The sequence below is a fragment of the Netta rufina genome (genome assembly GCF_964035555.1).
Source record: "Netta rufina genome assembly, chromosome: Z".
Taxonomy (NCBI): domain Eukaryota; kingdom Metazoa; phylum Chordata; class Aves; order Anseriformes; family Anatidae; genus Netta; species Netta rufina.
Window position 1 is genome coordinate 23,978,361 of NC_140126.1, and position 19,647 is coordinate 23,998,007.

Sequence of the window (19,647 nt, forward strand, 5' to 3'; positions counted from 1 at the left end):
CTACTCATCCGTGTATATGAATAGTCTAGAAACAGTGACATTTAAGATGTGCTAAGACAGTTTCAGGTTCTCACATTAAAAAAGAAAAAAGAAAAAAAAAAGAAAAAAAAAAGAAAAAGAAAAAGAGGTTCACGTTACACAGTATGTAACAACATCAAGGCTGATTGCTAGTAATAGAATCTAGTAATAGAATAGATTCGGATGTTGTCTGCTTATTTGTCATCTGTATTGTTGTAGATACAAATAGGTGTTTTTTGTTTTTGTTTTTGTTTTTCTTGTCGGGCATAAATGTAGCAGAACTATCAGAAGCAGATCATAAAATGAGTGATTGAATGCAAGGATATGTTTCAAGTACTGGTGGAGAAAATCCTCTCTCCATGCTTTTATAAATGCAGAATGCAGTGGTAGGGAGAGAACGGGGACAGGTAATCATTTCTCTGCAGAAGGGAGAGCTTGGTCATCTTCTGACCCAAGCTCTCTGAAGTGCAGGATCCTTCACAGAATGCCCAGAGCCCAGACAGAGCAGCCCCAAATGGTGGGCAGGCATCGCAGAGGGCTGGCAAGCATCTTGAGTGGCTCCAGTTCCGCTCCTGGTGCTGGTCCTGGACCTGGTCCTGCTCCCAGTGGGGTACCTGGGATGTGCTTCGATCCTGGGACAGCCCTCCGCTCTCACTCCTCACTCAACAAATGCGTGGAACAGGCTTTCTTCCCCCTCTGTCTCTGCAAGTTTTTCCATAGGAAGGAATGATCTACCCCAAATTCTGCCCGATTCCTGGGTAAGTTGTAGATTCTCTTCACTCTAGGAGCAGTAGATGGATCTGGCCACAGGAGGTGTAAATAATTTGTTTCTAGAATGCGGTAGCTCAACATTTGGTCTCGCTCAGACTATTTTGGCACCAGTTGTTAGGCTTACTGGATGATACTTAGCCCACAGAAAATGTCTGCTGATGGCAAGAAAGTGCCACATCTTGCTATGAAAACCACCTGCCACATCTGCTGCTTAGCGTACCTGGGATTAAGCTTTACCTGGCTAATATTGATATATATTAAGTAGAGGGCTTTGACAGATGTTTTGACAGTTACATGTCAAACACCTGGACACCCACTTTTTAATTCCAGTGGCAAACAGAAGAATCTCCAAAACATTCAAAAATACATAGGCTCTGTATTTGGAAATCACTGCATTACTCTGTTGTGTTTTCCTCAAACTGCAAAGCGTTACTCTAGATTGCAATCAGCTCTATGTGTTGATTTGACTAGTTCAGAAGTTCAGTTTACGTTGTACGTAAGAGCCAGTTGCTGCATTTAGGTACAGATGTTGCTTTTGAAGGTATGAAACATTAATATATTCTTTATTAGGACCATGCATATGATAAATTTGTTCTCTGAGAGGCTGTAAAAGGAGGAAATTGCCTGAAGTACATAAAATATACGTGCTCATGTTCGTATTAGGTGGGCAAGAGCAGATAATGTCATTTCTAAGCCCATTCCCCAAAAATAAATATACAGAAAGATCATTTTAATAGGAAAGATAAATAATTTGATCATGAAGATCAACCCTGAGCTTTAAAATTCATTCTTAGGTTCCATCTTTCAGGTTTCTTTTTCCTTCAAATAATACTTTTTCTTCAGTCATTTGGAACTTATTTGCTTTTGCTTTATGTATTTTATTGTTAGGATAACTGTAACGTGGTTTAGTATAATGGTAATTTGTACCACTACTAATATCTTTCTGGAGGGGTCAGGAAGAGAGACTTTTGACTGGTGTGTTATCGTTATCCCACATGTTTGAGATATTTACAAGCACAGAAGGGTATATTCTGAGCCTAGTGTGAGTACCGATCCACTGCCAGTTTAGTACAAATGAAATGTTTGTGAAATTTTGTTTATCCACCTCAATGTTATTAAAAAGAATAAAATTAATTGAAGCAATAAACCAAGAATAAAAATAGAGATGTTCTTGTTTATTTTACTTAAAATCTTATTACTGCTATTGCTGAGTGTGTTATCTATATAGATAGCACACAAAAGTAAAAAGTCACTCAGTGTATGCATGGCTTATTGTTTATTATTTTCTCACATACTTATATTAAGACATTATTTCCAGGTGATTTCTTCTCAACTATAAGGAAATATAGGCAGATTTTTGTTTGTTCTGAGAAATAAGTAAAAAAAAATCATTATATCAATGATAGCAGCAATGATATGGAAAAAAAATTAGCCTATGGAAATCCCAAGTTAACAGGCCTGAAAAGCACAGAAACTGATAAAAGCCTTTCAGTAAATGTCAATTTTCCTTTTATAGTTAGGACAGATTGTTTAATGGCGAAAAGCACTGAGAATCTGGGTTTTGGATGCAGAATACTGGCATTGAATTACTCACACAGTAATATTTTGGAGTCTCCAATATAGATTTTTGACCAGAAGGTTTTTAATCTTTGAATTGTAATGAGTTTTTACTGATTTCTCATTCTTTCAAACAAATACACAGGTAAGAGCCTTAAAAGTGCCTGGGTGTAGAGCAGATACAATTGGACTGAGAGACACCATGTACATCCTACAGATGCACTTATTGGCGTGTCTTTTAGGTGATTCTTTTAAGGCATTATTTAGAATGAAAGAACCACAGAGGGATGAATCGCAGTAGCAACCCAAAACAAGCTTGTATACAGAGATGGAAGGGTGTGGATTACCCCAGACAGCACTTACTGCTTCCAATCTTTGATATTACAAAGCCTCAATGAAGCAGAAAGGCACCTCTATCTGAATGGACCACTCCACTCACACAGATATGTCAGTAGAGTATTACCCTGACAGACAAAAGCAGTAAAAGCTGCATAAGATAATAGGGTTTCTGTGTGATGATGATTGACATGATGCATGTCAATCAAATTGTAAGGAAATGTCTCTTATTAGTTGATCAGAAATGATTCATAGTTTCTAAGCACAAATGCCTATCCCTCGGTGGTAATGGATCTAATAAGACAATGGATCTAATAAGACTCGTTCAAACAGACCTTACAACTGCAGTGTAGACCACTAGAGTCTGAGGGACTGATTTTATGCCTCAATAGATGTTTTCAAATATATCAGTTATTTAAAGCAAAAGAACATTTTCTTCCTAAATGCAGTTTTTTCCCCATTTTACTTTACCATTCATAAAGACCACTGAAAAGGAACTTGGGGAAGAAAGAATTATAGAGACAATGTGAAGCTTTAAAAAAAAAAATAAAAAAATAAAAAAAGGTGACTCAGGGATATCCTCTTTCTTGTTGGAAAACTGATATTCTGAAAGTGAGACTGCAGTTCTCCAATACTGTAAAAGTTTTAGTGGATTTTTATGTGTGATTTTTAGACATCCACCCAAAGAAGAGGTCTAAGTTAATACTTATGTGTTACTTAAAAGATACATTGAATTCTATGATGGATGTCAGCATTTCATTTATTTATTTATTTATTTACTTTTCTGTGAGGGCAAGGTATGACATATCTTGTTACCTAGCTTATAAAATGTTAGTGGTCCAGTAAGAAATATTATTTAATCTCTGTTTCAGTTCCTACTAAGCTTAATATTTTTGTGACTTGTTTTTCTAAAATGAATGGTTTTATACTGCTCCTACCCTGACCCTGATAAGGCACACATTTTCCTTCTGAACTAACAACACTTAATGTGTTGTAAAGACTTTCAATGACACTGGAAGCAGTTAAGCTAAATAATCAGATATGAAAAGAAAATATTTTCATGCTTTGAAAGCTATGGAAAGAACTTATATGAATACTTTTTTTTTTTTTTTTTTTAATTTTACTTTCACTCCTTGTTTCTTGCTTTGTGTGTTAGAAAGACATTATTAATTATTTGAATCAAAGAAGGAAAAAGTTATTATTTTTGTTTTCTCTCCCCTCCTTTTTCTACTATAAAAGCAAAAGCACAGAAACATTTTCCTTCTACTTTGTGGATTTGCATGAAATCATGCATATGAATTTTTGTTTGATTTAAAAGAAACAATTTAGGACAAAAAGTGTTTCCTGAAAACCTATAATATTCATAGAAAGTAAACCTGCAAGCATCCAACTTTCCATCTCCTCATACCTTTTAGAAACATGACAATTCAGTGAACACCGAGATGTTTGTTGAATTTGAAGGTTAATTTAATTACAAAAAGCTACAATGTAAACTGAGTCTCATACTTTGATAACATCACTTTTCTCTAATGAATTAGAGAAATGTACAACTGAACTGAAGTTAAAAGCAATATGAGCAGGGTCATATATTTCCACCTGTTATTTTTAGGTGTAGCACTATGAGAAATGTGAATGTACAGCAAGTAGGCATTAATTATTCACTCCTCTGTTTGGAGGCCTGGTGAAGAATAGCAACCACCTAATTTCTCTGCATAGACAGAACTTCACAGGATGGTGTTTGCAGGGTGGAGGAGCTAAGAGAACCAGTTTAGTGTCTCTAGGATGGGATCAAGTGTTTACACCTTATTCTTATTCTTGTTCTTCATGGGCCGGATACTAGGTGGTCAGAGAAACAACAAGTGTGTTGGCTGTGAGTGGCATTCACTGGTTCCTTGCTATTCCCTAGCTGTGCAAAAGCCACGTAGGCTTTTGCTTTCTGTGGCCAGAGTTGCAGTGTAACTCAGACTCCTTTTACAGTGATGAAAAACATTTTGCTTTGTGGAGGGCTCCATGCTGAATATGCTACTATCCCTCTTGGAAATAAATGATTGAAATACAAACATTTCACAAGGTCTTTGAAACTGGAAAGAATCTGTGCTCTTAGTAACATCCAATGTGCTAAATTCAAACCAAATTTAAATAAGCCCACTCTAATGATATCAGGAAGAACACATTGTGGAGTATAATTACTATTTCAGGTTTAGTCATCTCTCTAAGGTGCTTTCTAAAGCAAGTATCCCCTTGTTGTTTCAGCTTCAGATAAAAATTGTTTGAAATTGCTATTTGAAAAGGGAGTGTCTTTCATGTAACAGTCCCAGGTAGCAGAATATTTTTCTACCTGTCTACTTTTTCTTACAAGTATTTAGAAATAAGTGTAATGAAAAATAATAATCAGGAAATGAAAAGAAAAGAGATGACATATTTCTAGAGCATCCATCAGCCTCCAGAGAACAGCAGAACTTGTTTAAACTGTCTGATACACTGAAGCCTAGGCTGGGTTGTTTCCCTGGTGCAGATTTCAGAAACCATGAAGAGCATCCTATATTAGTCCAAACTGATAGGTGAGCGGAGGGGCAAGCGCTGAGCTCTGCTCTCTGGGGACAGCGACAGGACCCGAGGGAACGGCATGGAGCTGGGACAGGGGAGGGTCAGGCTGGGGGTTAGGGAAAGGGTCTGCACCCAGAGGGTGGTCGGGCACGGGGACAGGCTCCCCAGGGCAGTGGGCACAGTACTGAGCCTGCCGGAGTTCAAGAAGCATTTGGACAACGCTCTGAGACACATGGTTTGGATTTTTGGGTGGTTCTGTGTGGAGTCAGGAGTTGGAATTAATGATCCTTTTGGTTCCTTTTCAAATTAAATTATTATATGATTTTATTCAAGAGCCAATATTGATTTTAGGCTGAGTTTACTATTTGCTATTGTTCTATAACAGGAATTTTAGAAAGCTACAAAGAAACTGTTGGAAAAATAGGTGGACCAAAATGTGCTTTTATGGTTATCTGTAACTAAAACCATCCATTTATAAATGTGTAGGATAATATTATTTTCCTGTAACATCACAGCAAGGAATAGCACCAGTGTGAATATTAGATAAAACCGATCTTCTGTGTAGTGCTATATTCACAATATGAAGTCACCAAGGTTCCCAAAAGTGTTATATGTGTGTTTATGAAGTCACCAAGGTTCCCAGAAATGTTATATGTCTCTTGGTAGCATTTTGTCAAGATGCTATGGAAGCAGTCACATGCATCAGAGAATTGGTGCTGACTGACCCCTCCTCCTGATCTCCTATACTCTGTGCCAAAAAAGAAAAAGCAATCAAAGACTTTTGATCTCAAAAACATTAATTTCTTTTTTTCCTGTCCCATAAAAAGGGAAACCCTTCTAACACTACCCACAGATAAAGAAATGTCACTGAGTAGAATCTGCTGGATTCTGTAAGCAAGTGATCAGGACTCAGGATTCCCTTTAACAACTGTGGAGATTTTCACTAGCTTGTTCGCTATCAGAAACAGAAAACAAACAAACAAACAAAAACACACACACAAAAAAACATGCACAAGCACTCAGTGGAAGGCACTGAACATGGTTGGGCCAGCAAGTCACAACATGGTTCATATATGTATAAACATTTACCCTTGGGTACTGTCCCGCAGCCCCTTGCCTGACATTGAGTAAGAATAAACTCACTTGCCATGTCTACTAAAATATAACAAAAGTTCCTCTCAAATCTTCTGCTTTTTGCACGTCACTTGGCTTGATTTTCAAGAAATCGAGTTCTGAATAAAATGATTTGTTTCAAACTTATGTCAAGGAAGGGATTGAGAGAGGGATTTATACTGGAGTCATGGATTTTTGGTTTCCTTTTTTCTTGTGATGAATTGAGTTAGTAACCAAAATAAACTTTTGTCATCACTAATGGTGAAAGATTAGTGTTAAAGTGGAAATTTCACATTTCAAACTTCAGTGTTCATTTCAAATCTCAATGTTGACTTTTTTTTTTTTTTTTTTTTTTTGGCAAAAAGTAGTTTTTTATTTGTTTGCAGCTCAAGTCTGTGTTCCAATATCTGCTGATGACATTTGGCTAAGTCTGAGCTGCCATTCCCACTCCGTATGCTAGTTTATTGAATTCAGTAAAACTGGCATTTTAAATCTGTTTTAGTTTAAAATGATTAACCTCAAGAATTTCTCCCTTTTAGTTGATTTACACAGGGGCTTGTTTTCCAAGTGATCAAAATCACAGAAGCTATACAAAATTTGTTTTGAATTTCAGTTCTCCTTTAGATGTGGCAACAAACTAGCACTTATTTTTGAAATGTTCTCAAAGTTAACAGAATAATTAAGTGCTATATGCTGGATGCATTTTGGGGGATCAGAGGGAAAAAACATTTGCTTCTTGATGTTTGCTTCTTTGAATGAGAAGATTCATGTTTAGCATCACAGGTGAAGGGCAAAGCCAGAGGGGATGTTACCTTAAATTACTTCCTTGGAGGCATATGATAGTCAAAAATATAATTTTGTGCTGGAGCTGAAGAACATTGCTCATTAAACAAATTTAACTAAATTGGTTTTAAATAATGAACCCTTATTTGAATGCACTTGTGAGATGTACATGAAGATGATCTTATTCTGAACAATAAATACATATTTTAGTTCTTCATGGTTTGAATGCTTTAACACAGATTTGAAAAACAATGGTCTTTAATCGCAGTGGAGACATATCACAAGTAGTTTCCTCCCAGTGTCCCAGTAATTTGCCTTAAGAATAATTTTGAACCCTGTCTCTTTGTCCATGATCCTTGGGTTCTCTAGTATTACTTGGGTATCAATGGAATAAATGCAGTCGTGTCCTAGGAATGACACTCACATCTCTAATTCTTTTGCTCTGTTTCCTTTGAAACTTCCATTCAGTTGGAAATTGCTAAGTCACTACTGAGCCACCTTAACTTGAAATATCTAGCAGAGTTTAATAGGGATTGATCATTTTTTTCAACAAAGCAGCTTTTCCAGCAAGAAGTCTGTCCAAACTTCAACTGAAACCAAATCTGTTTATACTAAATGACTAGGAAAGCATCATTGGGAAATTACTTTTAAGGAACTGGACACCAAGGGAAGTGCTTGGTAGCAGATACATTTTTCCTATATCTGTCAATTTCTGGATGAAATCCTCTTCTTTCAGTTCTTGTAGGATAAAGCATGTCTTACTGGAACACACTATAATTACTGCTTTATCAGCCTTCAGTTTCACTATGAATTTTGATCTGTGTGAAACAAATTGAAAGAAAAACAACTACAAAAATATCTTGGTCCTAACAACATTCTCTGTGTTTAATTAAAACTAGTGTTTCATTAAAAATGTAAACTGTTCTGGAAACTTTATATAAAAACTCTCCTACATCATATGCTTTTCCTCTGCCTTTATCCAAGCATATGCACACATTTTACCTGCTACTTTCTTTTGAGGTTCTTGTTGCTTTACACATACAACATGCAGAATTCAGAAGGTGCCAAAACTTTCTCATACATTAACTGCTGGTTACATGGAAGCATGCCAGTGGGCTGGCTTGAAGAACCAGGACTGAAAGTGCCCCTCAGCTACCCTTTAAGATAACAAAGAGGTGGGAGGAGACCAGACCATCTCTCTGGCCTCCATAGAGGTGATAACAACACTGGGACTCCAGTAGGAAGGAAAGCTCAATCTATTTCCTTTTTAAAGGTCATAAATGCTAGTGAAAGGTTTATTTTCAAAACAACACCCCAAGCATAACAGCATAAGGGTTATGGAAGGGCATGCTTTTTTGATCATTCTAATTTTGAGTGTTCTGCATAGGTCCATTATTTGTTTTGAGGTAATACTACAGTAAAGCTCTCTCTTCTCAGCTTCTCTCTGCCATACTTAATGGTTGTGCTTTATAGGTGGAAAGATTCTGTCCAAAGTATGCTTTCAAGGACTCATCGCTTTGTTCAGTATTACAATTTTACCAGCAGATCTCTCCTTATGCTTATATTATTTATTTGTTATTCAATTCACCCTGTCTCATAATATCTGATATTCAGAAAAAAAAAAAATCCTAAAACTTCATTAGTACAATTTAATAACTTTCCAGAGGAAAAACTATTTAATACTTAGGATCCCTGTCATCCACCAAAATGCACAATTTTAATATGCAATGGCAGATATGGAAGTAGACAGGAAACAGGGATGAAGTGATAGGACTTCTATAAACAGTGATTAAAGTGACTTCACATATTTTATAAAGACAGAGGCAGATCCATGGTACCAGCCTCTGACATGAGAACTCTTTATCAAGTTAAGAAAAGGAAGAAATATATCTTATTGACATCACTTTATAATAGCCAAATCCCAGATCCTGTTCTCAGCTACTCGCTATTTTTTTCCACAAAGATTTCAGTTTGACATGAATGAGACTAGGGACAAAATTAGGAGAGTTACTTAGGAAGAATTAGATCATCTTCAGAGGTCCCTTCCAACCTCAGCCATTATGTGATTCTGTGATTCTGTGAGTAGTTAAACCAGCTGGCCAACCTGTCATTCTTCCTAATAACTAGTGATAGTAGAATCAAGTTACATTTCCACACAGTCTGCTGGCACAAGTTAAGCTTTGCACAACTGAAGCTCTTCTAGCATATGTGCTCCTGATGCCACTGTCCTGCCCAATCTGTTCTTATCAGCCCTTAAGTTTGCACAGGTCTGGAAATTCATTATGCCTATGTCCAAAAGCTTTTGGGGACCCAGTCCTTCAAAAATATTTATATGAAACTATATATAGAACAGTGGCATCAAATACAGTGCAAAATATAACAACCATGAAGTGAGAGACTGATTCATTTTCCTCATCCCCCATGAAGGATTTGGACTCCCATCCCTAACCTCTTAAGGGAGAACTCTAGAGCCCAAGGCTGTGAGGCTAACTCTGCTCTTTAGAGGAAAATGCTCTACTGCCCTTGTCCATTACACAGCCAAAAATGCAAATGCCAAGTGACAGGGAGTAGAGAGAAGTTGGAAAGGGTAGTTATGGGCTGTAGACATTTAAAACAAAAACTATAGTTTTTACAGGTCTGTGGACTCCATCCTCTCTAGAGATAGCTCTGGCCTTCCACCATGCGTCTCTTCTGGAGGTTTATTGAAAACTTGGAAGTTTGAGGTACTTCACCCTACTGCCCTACTGGGTGATTGGGTGATTGCCCTTGTTGCTTGGCTACATATTCCGATTTTTTTTTTTTTTTCTTTCTAGTTGCCCTTTCTCTGCAATGTTAAACCTCCAGAAGTCACTCAGGGTACAGTGTGGTTGAGGACAATTTGCTAAGGTACTTTTCTTGGACTGGAACATTTTCAGTATAAAGACTGACTTGTCTTCATCTCCAGGACTCACCCTTGCTGGGCTCACCCTCTCAGAACTTACGCTCTTGCTTTTTTGTTTTCTTTTTAAAATAGTCAAAATTAGCCTGGGGTACCTAAGACAATTCTTCTTGACCTAAGCATGTGCACGCCTTCAAAAATAGCTGAGTGCCACATGCTGGTTAGTGTTTTTGAGGCAATAGTTCACTGCTATGTAACCTTGTGACCTTCAGTCACAGTATGAATATATTTAGTTTTCTTGAAAAAAAAAAAAAAACAACAAAAACCAAACAACAATAAAACAGGCTTTGCACATTGAAAAATGCTAACCAATACAGATTATGCAGTTCAAAAGTTATCAGCAAAAATGATCCAGCTGTACAGTGTGAAAAGATCAGTTTCTAAAGATGGGAGACACTGAAAGAGGTGTGATGTTTGAGGAATGGAGGGGAGATGAAGTGGTGCATGAATAGAGTGACTTGCAGTATCCATGGGCTTCATGTGTATTTGAGGAGAAGAAATACAGCTGTTTCAGAGAGATGTACATTAGGAAGAATGCAGGTAGACATCTCGCCACCCTCACCTCCTGCACAGTACCACAGTACAGCTCTCACTGTCCTGACACTTTCATGAATTTCTGAAGGCACAAGACACTCCATCAAAGCTGTCAAAGATACCTCACTTCCCCAGGACACAGCTACTTATCTCTGTACATCCCTCATCTCACCAGAAAAAAAAAAAAAAAAAGAAGCCTTATGTTTTTATACTAAGTGCCTTTAATCCAAATCCACCCTTCATGGAAGAAAAAAAAATAAAGAAAAAAAAATCTGAATACACCATCCTTAGGTCACAGAGAAATCTCTGATCCACAGAGAGCTGTCCGTAGGCCCAAAGACCATGCTGGGAAGTTGTCACTGTACCTTTTCCTGTTTCTTATATTCTTCACAGGACCTTGGTTTAGCTACTTTACTACCCAGAGCTGATATGGCTGTTTTTACATCCTCAACAACATCTGATATAAAGATATTAGATAATTAGATATATATTTAGATTTAGATGTATATATATTAGATATAGATATCTGTGGAGGGAAAAAGAAAAGCAGAAACTTGGGCCAGAATTTACCCTGCTGTAGGCAGAGGTGGGGCAGGGCTGTGCCGTGGACCTAGAGGTGGACATCTGCCAGCAAATGGCTGTTCCATCCCTCCCCAACATAGCCTTGAATACTGTTGGTAGCAGTGAACTGGGGAGATTAAGATGTTCAGCTGAGGACATATGATCTTCGTCCCTTTAGACATTTTTAGACCTGATAATCTTCTGTACCTTACAGGATCACACCATACGTACTTGTGGTTTGGGGTGAAGTAACCAGCTAACATTTCAAAGCCTGTGAACTTAACATCCACTTTATTATCCAGGTTATCTGTGTGTTACTGGCCATTTTAGTAGATAGAATAAAGAAGCAGAGAGGGTATGAACCACAGATGGAACAGAGAAGTGATGAGGGAAGGAAACGTAAGAGAAGAACTAAGAAAACTCACAAAGAGGAAGAAAAAAAAAAAAGAGAAAGGAGGATAAGGAAAAGAGAAATAAAAGCCAAAAGAGCAGCAAGCCTAAACTGTATTCAAAAGTCACTTCTTACGGATACTGAAGTGACTAAAGATGATCCATGAGAGTAAAGTACTGCTAGGATGCCAGGGTCATTACCAAAAATACCATATTGCAGATGTTCAGTGGTTAACCCAGTCATACTGCTGTGTGACCTCCACCCAATTGTCTTATTAGGCAAGAGAAGAACAACAAAAAGATGAGAATGATAGCAAAAATTTGGCTAAACTGAGGACAAAACATACGTAAGAGCAATGAGAGTGAAAGCAAAATATTTTGCCAAACTTTTGCATTCACAGAACCACAGAATCACAAAATCATCTAGATTGGAAGAGAACTCTAAGATCACCAAGTCCAACCTCTGACCTAACACTAACCAGTCCTCTACTAAACCATATCACTAAGCTCTACATCTAAATGACTTTTAAAGACCTCCAGGGATTGTGACTCAACCACTTCCCTGGGCAGCCCGTTCCAATGCCTAACAACCCTTTTGGTAAAGAAATTCTTCCTAATATCCAACATAACCCTCTGCTGGTGTAACTTTAGCCCATTCCCCTTCGTCCTGTCACCAGGCACATGGGAGAATAGACCAACCCCTGCCTCGCTACAGCCTCCTTTATGGTATCTGTAGAGTGCAATAAGGTCGCCCCTGAGCCTCCTCTTCTCCAGACTGAACAATCCCAGCTCCCTCAGCCACTCCTCGTAAGACTTGTGAGAATGTTGAGAACAGACCACTCATATTGGACAGAAGAAAATACCTACAGCTACCTCCCTACTGCACCTGGCAATTTCTTTTGATTCTAATCAATGTCACCACTGAAAAGCAAATTATGCAATACTACTACTCAGTGCAATGATATCTCTCTATAAACATATCTGATGCCACCGGTAGTGCCCTGGCTTTGGCAGAGTAGGTGGTAGGACTGTTTCAGATTTTTGGCAAAGAAAATTTCAGAATGTAATTTAATATTTTCAATTTATTATCAAAACAGAAAATGATCTTTAAGTTACACACACACACAAAAGTGAAGACGCATTTATTTTTATACTGTTTCATGCATTTTATTTACTACATGAAATACCAAAGTAACTATACTCCTGTAAAATTGCTTATAACATCTTGCTCCCTGAAAACTGAGTAGAAAAATAAGTTGCACGTATACCTAAGATGGTTCCAAAAGCTACTCTAACAGCAGTGCAGACAAGATATTTCCCAAACATTTGTATTTCTAAGCTAAAATAAAGAAAAAATATGTAAGTTAAAATGTTAAAATTTGGGAATAACAAAGATGAAGGTCAAACAAAGCAGGGAGCACACTTTGCTAAGAGACCCATTTCTTTACATTCATATGATCTTCCAGACTACAGAAATGCAGGTATGTGGCTGTAAGAGCCCCTATAGCAGCCAGAATATTTAAAATGATCAAACCTTAAACAAGAAGCCAGGAAGACATGCCAAAACAGAGTCACTGAAGGAAAAAAATAATAATTGAGGATTATACAATATATATGAGATATCTTTGAAAGTTCATTTTTTGTTGCAGCTGTTTACTGTGTCATGTTCAGCTCTTTAAGTGTGTCAGATTTTTTAATCAGTTAAGCTTCTTAGGTGTGTAATTGTATGATTTCCATTGTTTGTTTGAAAAGGTTTCAGTCTGTTAACAGGTATGGAAAGGCAGGTATGACTTTTCATATGTAAACACTGAATTTGCCAAAAGTATCAAATTTTGGTCATGTCGTAGATGGCTCCATATCCCATCGTACAACAAAACCCATAACAAATTGCATGGAAAATCATGATCTATCATTTTCAGAGTTCATTGGAAATCTTGCCATAAACCATACCAAGCTCTGAACTACATCCTATTAAGAGCTACCAAAGCTATTAGTTTTAATTTTCTAAGCATTTACTGAGACAAATATGTTTTTGTTGGAAAGAAGAAGTTTTATCCTGAAGCCTGATATCAGCAGATGAAGGTAATTTCCCAGGGAGAAGTGAAAAGACACTGAACTCCTTAGTACTATCATATTAATGTAGGAAGAAAAAACCTGATCTCATCCACTTCTCATTTTCAGTTATTCCAGACCATTTTCATGAACAATTGTTTACTTGTTCCCAATACCAATTGTATTAATGATGGCAATACAAATGGGGAAGAGAAATATATATGGCAATACCTTCATCTTGACAGAGTTATCCATTTAAGCAGACATATCTGTCTCATAGAAGGTGTGGAACAAGAAGCCTTATCTCAGAAGACAATTAAGATGATGATTAAACCATGGACTTAATCTGACACAAGATCTACTTGAATGTGAGAGAAAACAAATATTTGTAGAAATGGTATTGAAAAAGAGTTGACTAAACTTCACAAAGTCTATTATTCCAAGTTCAAGCCTGTTATTTTAAGGCTTCCCCAATATTTGTGTGTCCCTAATCAGTATCTGCATTCATTGATTTTGGATATTTTCCCTAAATTCATGTTTATTTTTGCAAGGTAGTCCAAATTTTTTCCTCCTCCCAGATCCACTTTGTGGCACAAAAAATGTTCTCATATTATAGAATGTAATAGATCTCTTATATTAGCTTCAGATAAGAGAGCATAAAGAGTTTAGGGCTGATTTGTATATTAACATATAGCCAATTTGTATATAACATATACTCAGCTTGTGTACTCACTTTGAGTATATTACTATATAGTCAGTATATGTTAATGGAGCACATTTTTCAAATTTGTGTGCAAGAAAACGTGGATATTGAAGCCAGAAAAGATGGATGAAAAATAAAATTTCCATGGGCTTCGTTAATGATTAAGAGTGTAAGGTTGGCTCTGATTTTAGAGAAATTTTGGTTTAGATTTGAGCACAATCTTTTACCTCTGGCCCTCCTCTAGTAAGTATAGTCACTAAAGCCTAGAGTAAATAAAATGCCTTTATTTGAAAAAAGCTGTACAAATAACCAGTTATCAAAGAGCAGTGATAGTTTGAATCAATATCCAGAAAGCTTAGTATTGAAATAACTAAATCTTTTGAGCATGTTTACAGATTTTGCATTGTTCACGGAGGCAGTACCTACAAATAACAATCTGACTGTACAAATGCAAGCAGATGCATGCATTTTACAGATACAGAAAATTATCATAATCCAATCCAACTACTTACTCAACGCAGGCCATGAAACCAGCAAAACAGATAAGAGACACTTGAAAACTAGAGGTTAAAAAGTCCATTTCATTATTTTCCAACTCTGAAATTATGAAACTCCCAAAAGAAAAAGAAATGAGGAACGGCAACATTATTGTGGGACTTCACTCATACACACAAAGCAGCATGAAAGAAGATATGAGAACAAGCAAAAGGGAAAGAAAAAAAGGGCTTATGTTGCCATTGAAGAAAACTAACAGGGAAAATCTTAAGGAGGTATCAGATGTATACCAACTAAAAATTACTTGATTACCAGTAATGGATATATTCACGTTTGTATAGGTATTCCTGGGATTTTTGAAGTCTGACAAATACCTCAAAGAAGTATAGATTTGGTAGGGGACACTGCTTTGCTGCTGAAATGAAATTAATTCAGCATAGTAAAGCTCCATTATTCAGATATGGAGACTGGTGTAAGTTTTGTATAAATAGCAAGGGAGTGAAAACTAAGTAAAGATTTTAGTGTTTAATTGAACAACTATATGAGTGAATACATTTTAAAACAAAAACTGTACTGAAGGGTGAACCAAATGAAGGAGATCCTGTAAAACCTATTAAGCCAACCACAACCACCTCTGTAATAACATTTTTTTTTTGAAAAATAATAATAATATGGTTGCTCAAGGAGGCTCAAGCTCTTCAACTGATCAATTTTGGCTGAAGAAATCTAATAGAGTGTTATTTGTCAGTGATCCTCACCAAATCACTGTACAGGAACAGATATTAAATTTCATTCTTTTCTTATAGATGCCAATCTTTCAGGCCCCAAGAGGAAACTACAGTCATATATGTTCATCAAACACAGAATTTCTCTTCCAGCTTAGAGAAACTGGCCTGTTCAGCCACCTTTAAACTTCCTACAATCTGTTCTCTTTCACCGTCATTTGAAATAGCAAACACAAATGCAAACCTTGTACTAATTAACCTGTTTCCCTTTGTTAGAAGGTACGTATCACTTTCACACATCTTGGTCTCATTTCATGCTTTTTTTTTTTTTTTTTTTTTTAATGGTTCCACTGCCCAAGAAAAAAATCAGAAGAGTAGTAGTCTGTATTTAAGCTGGAGCAGCTTCATAGCCTCACATTTGTATTGCTGGGATTATTATTCTTCTATAGATAGAAGGCACTTTCATACAGGAAGCAGAATCTTGGTTCTCTTGAAGTCTAAAGAAATTTTACTGTTGACTTCAGTAGGGAATATTAACTGTGGACTATAACAATGAGTGTACTTGCAGAGTGAATAGCATGGTTTACACACTTTGTTTTGTTTCGTTTTGTTATCTTTTGTCTTTAGAAATACGATGTCTGGAAATGAGAAAGTAAACGGTAATTCATATTCTGTGCTAAAATCTCTTCCTCTTTCAGGGAAGTTAACATTATTAGCTGCTGCATAGGTAGTCTAATTTGGAAATAACTCCACAACTATCTGCGTTCTCTGTAGACTTGCTTTTCTGAAAGGTCATAGAAAGAGCTTATTTGTGGCTCTATTTTTCAAAATAATTTTTTTCAAAATACACTTACTTATGTAGACATAAAGACATGTGAATATGCCTGTCTGTTCTGATGAAATGATCCCTTTTAAAAGCTCTGGAGAGTTGGGTTTAGGCTTTTTAAATGTTTGATTGCCAACATTGCATGGAAACTTTTGTCTCAGGGAACTTTCCACACCAAGGTTTCAAAACTGAAAACCTGGAATACTGCTGATAAAAGCTAGAATGTTTAATGTTATCCAGATTTAAACTGAACTCATCGTTTAGAATCATGACAGTGTTCTACATAGCATTCCGTCCTAAATAACTAGGTGTTGAGCAAGGAAAGACTTTTGAATTAATGGTTGGATTTCATGATCTCAGAGATCTTTTCCAACCTAAATGATTCAAAGCCTTAAAGTGCTTATATAGGAAAAAAAAAATAAAAATGTCCCTAGGGGATATTTAATATAAAAATTCATCACTTCCTACTCCTTTACTTATCATTAAATACTAACATAAGACATACCCATTGTCAGATAAAACAAAAATAATGGTAAAAGTACTATTAAGAGCTTAAAGTTCTGTACTGTAGTCATTTAGGACTCCTTATGTACGAAAGAACTATTTATCGCCTGGTGGTCAAATCTGCAGTCTCTTTGACATTTTCTCAGGATTCACATTTTTATGGAATTAAATTCTGATCACAGTGAAGATCGTGTCTCAAATTTAAATTAGCAAAGGTTTGCTACCAACAGAAAAGGAGATGAAATGACAGGCCAGATTTAATCTTTTCTCAGAGAATTTGTATGATACAGGGTTTGGCAATATGGAGGTAAAATAAAAGCAACAAGATAATATGCTTTTAGACTGTAAATCGGTACGTTTCCCCACCCTCTTGGATGCTCTTTTGTCTGATTATACATAACCACTCTGACTGTACTAATCACTAACTTTAAAAACTTTCTTTTGTAGGCTTGGTCCCATGATGTGTGTAGCAATGGACAGCAGAATAAAACCATACACTCAGTGAAAGCCACCAAAGGTTAGTTGTGCATGGAAATTACTGCTTTCTAGAAACTGCTAGCAGTTCTACAGCTTTTTCCATAACTCTGTGTTCCAGATAGACTGAAAATTTGCATAAAATAGGCTGTGGAAGAAAGAAGGAACTGGCAGCCAAGAGACAAGAGAGCAATTAGACAGAACTCACTGTCACTTCTGTGTATTTTTGGCAGCATTTCAATAACCTAACAAAGCCAGTAAATAACATAGCTGGGTTCTCAATTGCTATGAGCTTTCTGAAGTGTTTTATACTCATTTTGCTGCTAAAGAATCAGAAACACAAGATGAAAGACATTTGAGGGACAGGCCCATACTTTGAAGGGGACATTTTGATCTACAGGTATATTTTATGTTCAAATTGTGTGAGTTTAATGTTGCTTATAATGAAATTTGAAAAAATACTTTTCCATTTTGGAAATAAGTGGAATTTTTTTTTTTGGTATTCAGAGGATTTCTTTCCACTGCTTCTTTTAAGTAAGTCAAGCCTTTGTATCGAAAGAGTCTTCAATATCTATCTGTTCCTTATTCTTCCTACTGAGTTAGAGTGACAAAGAAACATATCTGAATGCATACTCCCTAACAGTCTTCTCTGTTATGAAATGTGCACACACACATTTACATATATTAAATATGCATATGTAAACACGCACATGCATATATATAGTGTGTATACACACACATATGTTGAAATTCAATGATCTAAGGACAGAAAGTCACATCTTGGCATAGTTATTACAGTTACCTTATCTTTAGTTGACTTTAGGCTTAATTGGTCCTTTCCTTTCCTTTCCTTTCCTTTCCTTTCCTTTCCTTTCCTTTCCTTTCCTTTCCTTTCCTTTCCTTTCCTTTCCTTTCCTTTCCTTTCCTTTCCTTTCCTTTCCTTTCCTTTCCTTTCCTTTCCTTTCCTTTCCTTTCCTTTCCTTTCCTTTCCTTTCCTTTCCTTTCCTTTCCTTTCCTTTCCTTTCCTTTCCTTTCCTTTCCTTTCCTTTCCTTTCCTTTCCTTTCCTTTCCTTTCCTTTCCTTTCCTTTCCTTTCCTTTCCTTTCCTTTTGTCACTGAAACTTTGCTTTCACACATTATTTGCAAAGGTAGTTTGAGAATCTACCACATTAAATGGAAGTACTCTGTTTGCAAGCAGGTTTTTAAGAAGTCCTTCTGTTGTCTACAACCTAACTAGGTCACAGAGATGTTCTTTTTTAGGAGCACGTTTATCCAGCATGGAGCTTCCCGAAAATGAAGCATGAGTGTTTTTATTACTCTAAACACCTTCAAACTTGCCACCTGACATTTCCAAGAATGGTGCTATAAATTGCATCAACATGACACAAGTGATAGAGGGAAAATATGTCAAGTTTTCCAAAGTAACCCCTGCTTGGTTTGACAAATGCATGTAAATAGACACAGGCATACACACATATACATTTGGATAAGAGCACCCCTACAGAGCCAAGGCAAAAGGTAGCAGCTTTGTTTAAAATGAAGCAAAATTTAAAACAGGTATTTCAGATTAACTCAAAATTCAAAATAAGTTTTCTATACAATCAGTGGAATACAACATTTTGACAGAGTACAATTATTAATCTCCCGTGTCACATTAGAAACATTAGAAAGCATCTGAGCATTCTGAGGTGTCAGTTATTCTGGAAACTTCGGTAATTGTTGAAATTTGTGCTCCTGTTTAGAATAAAAACAAAACAAAACAAAACAAAAGTAGATTATGTCCATAATGCAGTTCAGACAGTGGTCAGAGGCTTTCCTCCCCTAAATCTGCCAGGTAAATATCACTGGGATTAAAACAAAGAAAATAAATTAATCTCCGCCTTCTTATTACAATACAAAGTGAGAGAAGCCAGGAAACACGGCACAAAACCTGATGGTACACAGTGTCCTTAGATCACTTGGCCATTGTTTTCTCTCACAGCAGCACATGCTAATGATACAAAGAAGTTTAAAGTCTTTGGCTTTGATTTTTCATGTCACAACCATAATAAATGTGCACATTATTGTTTGTATTGCCATATCCTTTAGATGCACCGCCAATTTCTAGGGCCTGTGCATGTGCAGCCAAGGACAGGACTTTGCCCACAAATAGCTTGGCTAAATTAAATTAAGCAGAAACATTGCCACACAGAATCAGCTGCTAGGTAGACTGTCACGTTACGACGTGTTTAAGTTACAAAGATATTGAATGAATCAAACTGGAATTTAAACTGCCATTAGCACCAAAGGAAGACCAAATATTCTTTTTTTCTCCACTATTT

At 36.6% G+C, this 19,647-nt stretch overlaps 1 protein-coding gene across 2 annotated transcripts in view; it reads left to right on the forward strand.

The window, feature by feature from the left end:
• Positions 1-19,647, forward strand: part of ZNF366 (zinc finger protein 366) — a 37,771-nt gene that overhangs the window by 627 nt on the left and 17,497 nt on the right. The window contains exons 1-2 of one of the 2 annotated variants that reach the window (XM_084304664.1): positions 650-776; positions 17,301-17,370. The gene's annotated coding sequence lies outside the window, so the exon portion shown is untranslated. Of the gene's footprint in view, positions 1-649; positions 777-17,300; positions 17,371-19,647 lie in introns of those variants that run through there. The other variant, XM_084304663.1, reaches the window with a different exon arrangement.